The 8,730-nt window shown below is 40.2% G+C and overlaps 1 pseudogene; it reads right to left on the bottom strand.

Annotated features, from left to right (window-relative positions):
- Positions 1-258: 258 nt before the first annotated feature.
- Positions 259-383, bottom strand: LOC149087696 (5S ribosomal RNA; annotated as a pseudogene).
- Between the last annotated feature and the right edge of the window lie 8,347 nt (positions 384-8,730).

Here is an 8,730-nt window from a genome sequence, read left to right on the forward strand (position 1 = left end):
GGGAAGTCTTCTATATCTTTCTGAGAGGGGAAGCAGGGTGCCCCCTAGCACCAGCTATCCTGGGAAATATTACTTCGGAGGTGACCAGCTGCTAGATGGTTTGATTCGCCTTTCGCCACTATACCTGGGTTCGATGATCGATTCGCACGTCAGAACCCCGCTGCTGTCCCCCACTAGAATTCCCTCTAGCTTCAACCTGAGCGGCCATATTTCAGCATCTTTCGAGTCCCAACGTGTACGCTCTGGCCCCGAAAGGTATGCCAACAACACGCGGTGTTCCCAGGTGGTCACCCTCCAAAGTACTGCCCGCGCCCGATGCTGCTCAACTTCGGTGATCGGACGAGAGCCGTTGTTTCTAGCATGGTACAGGTATGGCCGTTAGCAGGTTGGGTCCGGTCCTTCAATGTTTAATGTTAGAGAATAATATTTCTTCCCGGAAAATACGAGTATATTGTAGCTTTTGGTAGTCCGACTACCAAATACCGATTTTTCATCAAACCATGTTTTGAACTATTAAGCTTTTTTATTGTTTGTATCTCATATTTAGGATATTAACATTAATAATATAGCAGGAACCTAAACGGTACCTTCAGGCAACTCTCACAGTCCTAGATAGGGGCCATCTTCTATATGAAATATTTAGGTTCTGTGAAAATTTGTACTTATTTTGTTATAAACGTGTGTGGAAAGTAGGTAAACTTTTCTTAACGATATATAAAGTATATACAGTCAAATCCCGTTATAACGAACGCCAAGAGACCGTAGGAATCACTTCATTAAAACGAAATTTCGTTATAAAGGAATTCCAGGTTAACTAGCATTGTTCCTATGTAAACTTATTTGGGGAATTAGAAAAGTGTTCGTTAAAACGAGATTTTCGCTATAACGGTGTTGGTTAAAACGGGATTCGACTGTATATACTCATAAAAATTTTCAACGAAAAATTCAAATACAAGGGGAAAACAAAACTCCTTATGCATTTCGACACGCTATGGGTGTCGTCTTCAGCGGATACAGAATATCACGCTGACCGAGGATAACTAACCCTTAACTCTCGGTTGCTCAGCGGAAAGAAAAAAATATATACGTCTGTCGAAGTCAAACGTCGTGACCAGAATAAAGATGATCCCTGCGTGTAAGTCTTCCATAACGTCCCGCTCGCAATAAAATTCAGCCATGGCGCTGCGGTTGGTGGCATTGATTTATTGTCGTTTACTAATTTATTTTGAAGGCCCGAATACATGCGCCTTCGTAGAATTCTAAATCAGCCGCGGACTTTACTTTGAGGAAGAGTTCCGCTTCCTGAAATTTAAATCTATGGTCCTCTTGCCAGCAGTGAGCGGCGATGGTAGTTTTTCACATTCTTGATTTTTAACACAACGCGAGCATGCTCATTAAATCTAGTTATATTATGCGTCTTCTTGTTCGCCTTATATAACCGAAAAGGCAATCGTAATGTAATAAATGTCCAATTGTCTATCCTGTGGTATAGCATCTTTTGGAGGTTTGAAACTCAAGTTTTTAGGCACATCTAATGGTTGTTAGGTGAACGTTTTTGAGAAAAAAACGGTTTGATCTTGAGTGAGACTATTGAATCGTAGGTTACAACTAGTAGGATACTTTCTTTGAGTGGCCTGTGGCCTTTCTGTGTGATAGTTTCTAAAATAGTTCCTCTTGTTGATTTCATGAATTTTCCTGAAGTTTCAAAAGGCATGCTGAGATTCATGAGCAGGAGTCGTATTTGAAAAAAAAAATATCTGATAAAATCACCCCATGGCCCTAAACCGAGGGTTGTCTTTTTTTTCTAGTTACCATTTATTGAAACAATTGACTTTGACAACAGGTGAAAAACTTAGCAATACTTTGTGCAATTAACAAAAAAAAAAAAAAAGTTGTGGCAGTGACAACAATATAAATTCAACAAACACCACTGACACTGCGAGTGAACAGTATATATATGAGTAAAGAGGGCTGGTGCACGCAAGTTTAAAAGATTGTGGGTTTTGGCAGCTTTTATATGATACAGAACTTTCAACGTCTGAGTAAGTGTTTTTATTTCACCTGCATCAATAGTGTATTTAAAATAATTTTAATGTAAACCGCTAGCAGACATAACATATGCCAATGTTTTCCATTAAAATGTTCTTATTCCATATTGTGTTTTGTCAAAGAAGAAACATTTTTTTCAAGCAGTACTTGTTTGATATTTTTTAGGAAACGTCGCTTGTTGTTTGTAGCTCAGAATTTGAAAGAAAAATCGCTAAAACTCTCTCCAAATCACATAAAAATACCAAAGAATTTGAGGGGAAAAAATGGCAGGGAATAGAAATATTTTAAATGTTCCGTAAAAAGGCTAGGAATTTTTCCAATAGGAATAATAAACCTCGTCAATTAACAATACAGTCGAATCCCGTTTTAAGGAATACCGTTATAGCGAAAATCTTGTTTTAACGAACACTTTTCTAATCCCTCAAATAACTTCACATAGGAACAATGCAAACAACCTGAAATTCCTTTATAACGAAATTTCGTTATAACGAAGTGATTTCACCGGTCTCTTGGAGTTCGTCATAACGGGATTCGACTGTATAAGTTAACACTACATCATTTTTTTAAAAGGGAAAAAAATTGAATATGCGAAAAAAAATCGCATACTTGTCGACTAAGAATAATCAAGAGAAAAAAGGTGGTTGCTCATATGAACTAGCCATAATGCGTTCAGCAATCGGCACAATGTCCTTGCTGATGTATAACAATCGTATTTTCTTGGTCTCACAGTCCATAAATCTGCTCAGCGCAGGATTGCCCGTGGCAACATATAATACCTCGTTTGCCGTGGTTACAACAGGTATTATATGTTGTCTACTTACTGGTATTATACTACGTCCCGGTCACGAACAAGAAGAACGGACGCTGAATTATGTCCAAAGCACGTTTCATTCGCTGGGTCGGTTAATTGTACCATGTGGCACAGTCCCATTTAGGCCATGCTAAACGCGTCAGCCGTTGCAGAGTATCATGGACTTTCTTCGCTTGCTGATGGATATGCGGCATAAAATTTTATTTGCAATCAGTATGCACGCCCAGGTATCGAAACACATTTGATGATCGTATTCGCATAACATCTATGATTATTTTAGGCCTCTTCATGTTTGGCGACCCCCCCCCCCTCCGCATGTGTTTGACACAGGGTCCCTGAATGCTAGTAGGTCCCAGAACACTGTGCTCGACTTTTCAGAGGTGCAGTTGTTCCTGCTATTGGACTACAACGCTCGTGCACATCGGGCTCACCTGGTCAACGATTACTTGGAGTGAGAATATTCGGCGTATGGATTGGCCAGCCAGAGCTCCTGACCCTATAGAACATGTCCGGGACGCTCTTGGGAGGGCAACTGATTGACATCTCGTCATCCCCCTCTGAGAACCATCCCGGAGCTGAAAACTGCGTTGCTGCAGGAGGGTGGCCTCACGGATTCCTCAACTGCCAGTATCAAACTGCCGTGACCAGTATGTCGTCATGCTGTTGTGACCTGTCTGACTGGGACCCCCATATTAGACTCATTTTCGGTTCCATCTGTCCCTCACCAATCGATACTGGTGTCCTCTTGTAAAAACAGTCGATTGGCGGTGTACTAAAAGTTCATGGTCCATCCTATCCATCCCATTGAAAATTTTGAACACTTCGATCATATCTCCTCGACACCTGCGTTCATCCAATGTAAAAATATTCAAAAAATGAAGTCTCTCTTCATAACTGAGCCCTGTGTGCCAATAAGGACACGCGTAGCTCTTCTCTGCAACCCTTCAACCAAGTCTATGTCCCTCTGTAGGTATGGTCTCCAAAACCTCACAGCATACTCCAGTCCAGGACGAACTAAGCCTCGAAAAAGTGGAAGAATGACTTTGGAGAACGCGAAGAGACTTTTTTGAAAATGAGACCAAGCATTCCATTCGCTTTTTTGACCATCGCTGCACAATGTCCAGAAAACCTAAGCCGCTCGTCAATGAGAATTCCCAAATCGGTGACCCTAGTTGCATTCGGGATAGTGACACCATACAACTCGTAAGAGAACCGTGGGTTGTTCGAACCAAAATGAGCGGTCATGCACTTATCAACGCTAAACGTCATGCTCCATTCATTTGCTCATGCTGCAATCCTGTTTAAGTTGGCTAGGAGCAACTCCCTATCGTTTTGATTCCCGATTACCCCCATTAACTTCACATCATCTGCGAATTTGCTAGTAATCCCATCGATACCCTGATCGAGTTTGTCGTTAAAAAATGAAAAAAGTATGGGGCCAAGGACACTTCCCTGAGTAACTCCACTTGTGACGTCTGTCCAACCAGAGAATTCCCCGTTCACCATAACTCGTTGCGAGCTATCTCTTAACCACGATTCTATCCAATTCAGCAAGCTGCCCCCAATTCCGATCTCGTGTAAACGCTTCAAGAGTTTGCCATATTGGATCCGATCGAATGCCTTCTGGAAATCAAGGTAAACAACGTCGACATTTTTGCTCTTACCCAAAGCCTTAGAAGCAAAGGAGAAGCAACGTGATCATAGAAGCAAAGGAGGTTAGTTACACATGACTTCCCCTTCCTGAACCCATGCTGGTTATCCGACAATACATAATTCTCGTCTATCCCCTTCACAAACTGCCTTTTGATGATAATTTCCAAAATTTTCGAGAGGGACCTCGTCAAACTCACTGGACGATAATTTGACACCGCTTCTCTACTACCCTTCTTAAATATCGGAACAACGTTAGCAAGTTTCCAATCTCTTGGGACGGTACCCTCAGCAACACTACTCCTGTATATCTGTGCGAATGGACCCAACAATTCATTAGCACATTCCTTGAGGACCCTGGGATAGATATCATCTGATCCTGGTGCTTTGCTCGCACATACATTTCTTAGAAGATTTAGGACCTCCACGTCTTCTACTTGAATATCGTTGAGGGTTTTATTACCCCATGCAACACCCGTATATTGAATATCATTATCTCCATTAAAAACCGACGCGAAAAAGTCATTGAAAGCACTACACATGCCTACATTGCTCTCTACCCTAGAGCCTCCTATCGAGAGGGGGCCAACTGTCCCCTTACATCCATTATGCACTTGGAGATGTGGAATTTTTTTGCTGGGCTCACGAAATATCGGGCAACCACTTTTTTATTGGAAATTAGAAGGAGGGGGGGGGGGAATATAAAAAAGTAAGAGAGTTTTTTTATTTATTTTAATACCTATACAACTCCAGTAGCAATGAAATGTGCGTTTCTGGTCCGTAGAAGCGTCTATGGGGGACGTTGAATTTCTCTACTAATGTCACATTTCACTAGTGTCTATTAACTACATTTCTTAAGTACATTTCTTAAGTACATTTCTTAAGTACATTTCTTAAGTACATTTCTTAAGTAAATTTCATAAGTACATTTCTTAAGTACATTTCTTAAGTACATTTCCGTACATTTCACTTCGTCGCCCATAGACGCTTCTACAGCTCAGAAACGCACATTACACTACTACTACCTCCTTGTAATATGAATAACGTACATGAGGTCTACATGTTATTTGATGGTTTCAAAAATGTGTTTCTAGCATCAACGATTTGTTAGTAATTTGCGGCAAGAGGGATTAGCTATGTACCCTGTGTGTATTCATTTATATTCCATACCTTTTTTCATGGAAACCTAACCAAAAAATGCGTTTAAGAAAACCTTTGTTAATGATTGCACGCAGAAACACTTGATAATACTTCAGGAGCAAAGAGAAAGCGTAAAGATAAAACAGAGCACTTACATACTTACTGAGATTGGTGGAAACCTTCGGCAATAGATCACGGCAACAGCTTGCAAAATATCTTTTAGCACCTACTCGCATTAACCCGATAAGTATCATAATGGGATAGCAAGTAACCTCTTCGTGAGAATGTAATTTGCATGTGCTGGTGCCAACGTAAATTTATTACTCGGTTTTGTAATTCCGCATATTGCAATGTGATTAATGCCATTACGTTATTCTTTAATGGCGGAGTTCATTCGTTACGAACGGAATAGAGTGAAGTGATGAACACAATTCCGGGCACTAAAAATTTTTTTCTCCCTTCTCCGGAGTAGAACACTAGTCGTAAAAGTGATGAAACTTCTTCATTTGGTGCCGGGAGAAAAGAGAGCTATTCTCTGATGCACAAGAGGTGATTGCAGGAGCGACGTGAAGGTGCTTCTATTTAATGAAGTCTCCGAGTTGAGAATTAATTGCAGCCTTTCCAAAATTTTCATTACGTTGAAACGTTTCGGGGTCTTGCGCTAAGGGCCGAAAACTTACAAGGCCTTTTGAACACGTGTGGGCGCGGGTGTAGTATGCGCGGGTGCAACGCGATACTTGGCAAAGTCCGAGAGTTGTTTTGAGGGGGAAAGTAACTATCTTTCATAATATGGTTGAATAGACTCGCAGCTTGAAGTAACGCCTTTGAAGCCACGAACTAACTGGTATACTTTAGCCTTGTTATCCTAGAATAATAATTATCTTTACTTACAATCATCCAGAGTGCATCGTGATCATGAGCACTGAGACTCGCAACGTAACTAACTGCTATAACAACATAATTTGGGTATTTTCATTCAGTCATGTTTTTTTTGGCGGTTTTCATTTGTTGACAAATGTTTTTGTAAGGCCAAACGATAGTTGCATTTCCCAGTATTCACTCGATATAGATAAGATATTTTCCCTCACGAACTCGAGGCGACCACCGATATACAGCGCCTTCACTTCCAACCCATCTCACTAATGGCAGTGAATTGCAACATAGCGATAATGGTCAGAGTTGGTAGTATTCACTCGATGTTGCTCCAACTACTAGGGTAGGCATCATCATAGGTGTTTCTCGTAGATAATTTTGTTAAAGTTCCCAGATGGTTTAGTTACACTACACGTCAGTGTTTCTTTAGAACCCAAAACCCAACAACACCCAACGACCACTATAATCTCTGAGACAATTAGACGGAGCTTTAACTTACAGCAGCGGTTCTCAAATTTTTTCGATTCGCGGAGTCCTTTCTGCTATATAATTTACATGGAGGAGCCCCGTAAGCCTATTTATCATTCATTCATCAAAGTTACTAATTTATTATTATTATTCGAAAATACCTATAATTATTTTTTTTCCGAATTTATTGTTTTTTTGTATCGAGCTGCCGCGGAGCCCCTGAAGAGTTCACACGGAGCCCCAAAAGCTCCGCGGAGCACCGGTTGATAACCGCTGACTTACAGAATGAGTAGCGCGACCATGTGTTTCGTATTTTACGGGACATCTCTGTACATTTTTGTCCGTTCCGACTTGCTTCTAGCAACAATTGTGTCTTTTTTTTTTCACTGGATCTTATTCAATTTTGTAATCTTTACTTGAAATTGTGTGTGTGAATGAAGAAAGCTTCCATAACTTATATACATAGGGTGTTCTGTAAGTTCTAATTCGGCCTTTATCTCATCAACCGTTCGTCGTAAAGGAATAGTTTGAATTTAAAAAATGCTCAAAATGTGTTTAGAAATCACCCTGCACCAGTTTTGAGAGCGACGATACATACACTAAGTCAAAAAACAAAAAAAGTGAATTTTTATACGGACGTCTCCCGTCTTCTAACTTCCAATTAGAAAGTTGTTGCCCTGTTTTTCCTGAGTCCAACAAAAAAAAAAAAACGGTTTGAGTGCAATATTCGCTGAGATATTTTAATTCAAAATCGGAGGACAGTTGGGAAAGAACAACAGAAACTAACACGGATAACACTCCTTTCCCCTCATTTACGCTGATCTTGATAAATAAAACAAAATGTAAGCAATTTTAATTATTCGTTAATTAATAATATTTCTAGTTAACAATCAATGAGTTGGATGGATCTGGAGGATTGAAAATCCCTTCAGATCACAAAATGGATGTATTTCAACTGTAGGAGTTGGTATGAGATATTTATCTTAGATGGGTTTTTATCGCGTTTGGCAAAACCAAATATATACAGTAGTATAATCACAGTAAAACCTCTCCTTTGCGAACAAAGATAGGACGATAAAAAAAAAACATCCGTAAAAGAGGGGTGGCCGTCAATCAGGGGTTTCAAGTACATACTTTTATTACACAAGAAGAAATTGTTATTTGGTCGCAGAAAAGGGGGTGACCGCATCTCACGAGTGTCCTTTGATAGGGGTTTTACTGTATTTTATAACTATAAATTTTGATTAAGTTCACCTTAACCGATAAAAATATAACTTACGGTTATTATACATTAATACTAACCCGCGTAAAGTGCTCACAATCAAACTCAAATACTAGTTCGACACGCGCGGAATATGTAATTTTCTGCTTCTCACATCCGGCTCGCGCAAAACGGGGACATGCTATGCATATGAACGGATCATTTCCCCATTCGGATTGGTTCCGATCACCACCGATTGTCGGAATCGGGAACCCCCAAGAATTTTTTTTCCACGAAAAACAATTCGCCCGAAACCTAAAAACTAAAAAAAAGTGGAAATTCGGATTTTCAACCAATCAGTAACGAAGGAGATTTCCCAGAGTTGGATACATGAGCACAGTATGTTCTCAGCCCTCTAGTGGTGAAATCTTACAATACTGACAGATGCCGCCCATGTCTCAAGTGGATTATACGTATTTAATGCCATGGGGTATCATGTTGATGATTGAGAAATCGTAAAGATTGCGTGATATTTTCT

The sequence above is a fragment of the Pholcus phalangioides genome, unplaced genomic scaffold, assembly GCF_987345545.1.
Source record: "Pholcus phalangioides strain wild (caught in Gottingen) unplaced genomic scaffold, Ppha-v1.0 ptg000004l_1, whole genome shotgun sequence".
Lineage (NCBI taxonomy): Eukaryota > Metazoa > Arthropoda > Arachnida > Araneae > Pholcidae > Pholcus > Pholcus phalangioides.